This window comes from Lactuca virosa, chromosome 2 (genome assembly GCF_052849685.1).
Source record: "Lactuca virosa cultivar CGN04683 chromosome 2, Lactuca_virosa_CGN04683_v6, whole genome shotgun sequence".
NCBI classification, from domain to species: domain Eukaryota; kingdom Viridiplantae; phylum Streptophyta; class Magnoliopsida; order Asterales; family Asteraceae; genus Lactuca; species Lactuca virosa.
The window spans coordinates 120,087,570-120,092,050 of NC_136427.1; positions in this window are offsets into that span (position 1 = coordinate 120,087,570).

A 4,481-nucleotide genomic window follows, 5' to 3' on the forward strand; every position below is an offset into this window, starting at 1 on the left:
CCTTCTTCATCTCCTCGTCTGCCGACCAACAAAGCCTCTCCTAAAACTTGGCAGTGATCTCTGCCACAGACTTAGTAGTCTGACGAAGGTCCTAAAACTCCCTCGCCAACCGTTGCACCTCTATTGCTGGTGCAAACTCCTCCTGGAATCTCATGACAAACTCCTCCCAAGTCATGGCCACCACATCCGTAGATCCTAATGCACGACCGACCTCCTCCCACCAATCACGGGGCCGGTCCCTTAAAAGAGATGATTCAAATCCCACCTTCGCCCCCTCAGGGAAGAAGCTCGTCCGTTGAGCATTCTCCATGCCAGTGATCCATCGACGGCTAGCAATGGGGTCCTTAGCCCCAAAGAACTCCAAAGCTCCAAAAACCTCGAACTCCCGAAAGGAGGGAGTCCGCGCGCCAAACTATCTTGCCACGATCTCGGCTTGAAAGGCCCCGAGTCACTCATCTAGAAGCTCTAGAATCCCAGAGCGGTATGCATCCTGACGTTCCTCCATAATCTCCATGATCCCCTCCTTGATCGTACCGAAAATTACAGGAGTCTGGTCCAAAATATAGCGTGTGATCTCCAACGAAATGAATTCCCACATCTGCTCATCCATCAGCTCAGTGCCAGCACCTGAGCTTGAACCAGATCCTCCTCCACGCGTGCTCATCACCATTCTAAAAAGCAACCATACAATAGTTAGATCATACCCATAAAATTCCTTATCCTATAGGCTTCCTAGAATCTCCGTGACCTTCCTTGATTCGAGTATGGATCATGTGCTTTCAGTAGTACGGGCCCAGTACTACCTTCCACACCTATACATACCCTCCTCAAAAATTATCCCAAATCTTCTAAGTCACCTTCTCAAACTAGTACTCCAAGTACTCACTAAACAACACATCCAACCCACTAGAACACTTCCTAGGCTCTCCTAGGTTCCCAACCTCACCCTACCATCAGTTGTTGAAGGACTCTCACTTATGTCAGTTGACCAATTCATGTATACAAATTCATGCAACAAAGCTAAAATAATCCTTCGACTAACAGAGTCAACCCTACAACGGTGGGGCTCAGACAAGAGTTGCATAATAGGGTCAATTCTATCACTCTGAGATTATTCAACCTTTGTAGCATGTAACTTAACGTATTCACTTAATGGTTAACTTTCATTAACAAAAGTCCCACAAAGCACAAAGACTAGTGCTCGGTTCGAGTTAAATTAGACTTATAATAGATTGATCAAATTGGTTAATTGATTCAATTCAATATATGATAGGTCACCATATATTAGCTCCTACAATTATTTACACACTTTTCTATCTAACCCTAGGTTTTAGTTAAAACTCTAGTTCTACAATTTTTTACAATCCACAAAGTTCATAAGATTCAAGTTCAATTAAGAAAGATAGTCATGCAAACTTAATTAAACTAAACAATAAATAGATAAAACAGTTATCATAATCACAGAAGGTTCTTTAATAAGCTAATTAAACAAATAACCAATAAAAACTTAATCCAATCATAACTCAAACCATATATAGTTAAGCAAATCTACACCAAAAGAAAGTCATAGGGTTTTAGCCCATGATTTCAGCAACTAAAGTCAGAAAAACGAATTCCATATGTAAAGACATGATTCAACTAGAATATAGAATCGTAATTAAGAAGTTATTGCCTTATTGCTCTCAATTCCCAAGCTACAATTGATTTCTTCACTTCCAAGCTTCAATTCAGATCCTTGGCCTTCAAAAATCGTCAATAGCTCTTAGCAAAAGTTCCCAATTCGGAGAAGAATGGCATATATTTATAGTTTCCCGAAAAACAGATCACCACGACGTGGTAGGGCCACCACGTCGTGGTCTTAGTGATTATCCCGTATCCGGCAAGTCTTCTAAGTCAATCGGGAAGGTTCAAAGTGCCACGTCGTGGGGATGTCACCAAGACGTGTTGAGTGCATTTTTTCTTCATTTAAAAGTCTTCATTAAAATTCCTAGCTTCCAGCTTCCTTTTCACTCCAATCATGTCTTTTATCCCTACAACACAATACGTAACAAATTAAGTACCTTTTGTTCTATAAAGGGCATAAAAGTAATTAAAAATATTAAGACATGATGTATAATTATATGTATAGATATGCACATATCAAAATACCCCACACTTATTCTTTTCTTGCCGTCAAGCAAATTGATTTTTATTATCTCACCAATATCACATAGAACAACCCATTTCAAACCCAACCATTATCCAAAGACCGCAATGCATGTATTTTTGTCTATAATTCCTAAAACCTCTCATTCCTAAATACTCACAATCCATATGAACCTTTACTCCTTAACTTATATGACACTCATTTTTGCAACCCTTCGAATCTATCCCTAGAAATCTTTCTTAACCTCAAGGTAGTTTTGGTTAAACTTCCAAGCATACATAATCTAGAAAAATTACAACTCTTGATACCACAATGGAGCTCCTTGGATTTCATCTCTTCTTTGAATAATTGATATTTGATTTCTTTGAATTCACCACCTTTTTATTTGATTTTTGGTATCTTCAACTTTTTTGATATTTCTTCAGAATGTTTGATCTTTGAATTTATACCTTGACAACTCCAAAATTCTTCAACTTTTCGGAAATTTCTCTTTTTTTTACATGTCTCACTTTTTTTTCACTCAAAGTCCTACATGCTTAAGCAAGGAGCTTAACTTCAATCTTTATTGGTTAGATGCATTATTCTAAGTGCAATGACTGCTTCAGCTCTCCTTAATGGATTTCAGGTACAAGCTGCAGAACTTGTTACATCATATAAGCTACCAGATTACCTTTCATACTTCATGACTTTTCACTAGGAAACGGGAAACCACAAATACACTATAACATGTGTTGGCTCGGGTAAACATTTGGGCTCTCTTCGGATCATCCCATCCAATACTAGCAAAAATTTTAATTAACTAGGTTTTCCTAAATTAAACTATTGTTTCAAGTTTATGTGTATGTAAATTTGTGAAAACTAGCAATGCAAAATTTTGAAAAATCAAATGTTTTTTCTCTAATGCAATATGCCCCCTACCCCACACTTAATTCATGCAATGCCCTCATTGCATGCTATGCAAAACATAAAATTAAAAAGGGAGAAAAAAGGAACAGACTCCCATGGGATAGAAAATGCATCTTGAATCGTGTGGTTGATGTGTAAGATAGCTTGGTCAAAGGTGTAGAAACGGAAATGGTTGACCGCTGCGGAAGGTGACTCAAAGACTTGGACAATTATACTTCAGAATGTATATGATTAGACTTCAAAATCGGACTCGAAAAGGCACCACCTCATGGTATTGAAGAACACGTCGTGGTGGGCTTGGTGAATTAAAATTTTCATGTTTAGACTGCGACAACACGTCGTGTGAAGGATACCACGTCATGTTGAGTGAAAAATGGCACAAATAAGTGTTGTAATCAGCAGATTTCATCAATATTTGTGACAACCCGATACTTTCTATTCAACAAAAGTCAAATTCCGTTAAATAAAATGTCAAATTTTGTTTATTCTGCCAAGCTCTTGTGGGTTAGGAAATAATCTAAAATATATAAATAAAGTTTATATAAGCTTTCGGAACCAAAAACACTCGAAAAATCCAGTTTCCTTCGAAAAATCAGCAAAAATCGTCTGCCAAGTGTTTACGGCCGTAAACCAATTTTTGGCCGTAAACCCGTTTCCGACCGTAAACCCAGCCAATATATAAGTTTTTCCCGAAGAGATTCCTCATTTTTCATCTTTTTCACTCGAAAATCCTCTCTAAGTGCTCCCAACAACCTTCCAAGAACATTCAAATCATCAAGATCAAACCTTCAAATCTTCAAGTTTTTCCTCAAGAACACCAAGAACAGCCTTCAAATCTTCAAAGGCTGCAAACTGTTTACAGCCAAAAACCGTTCACAGCCGCAAAATACAGGTCTCGGTAACATTCCTAACCCAAAAGCAAGTGTTTTCTAACACTTTAATTAATGGATTTGCTAATTTAAATACAATTATGTGTTTAATTATTATTAGGATACCATTAATTCCGCTTACTCCAACTCGAGGGTCATCTTTCCGGTTTTGCTGTCGAGCTCGTACACGTAATCAACTGTGAGTTCATACCCCTACACTTTTACTGTTTTTAACGTTTTCAGGGGAGATACAAGCAAAACAAAAAGAAATTTTGTGTTCTTATATAAAGGATTTGAAAAGGATTAAAATTTATGCAGTTGATACAACCAAGAGATCACCACATTTTATAAAATATTTAGATATTTTATCCCTTTTGTAACATGCTGAGCATGAGGGAAGTTTTTCAACATACAACCATAACTGCAAAGTTTTCAGTACAATACATGAACCGAATACATAACATACATGCAAACTATAATAGGTATAGTTTGGGATTCAACACACGATTTTATCAAGTCCAGAGCTTATACATTAACAAACATATAAACTATGTTAGATA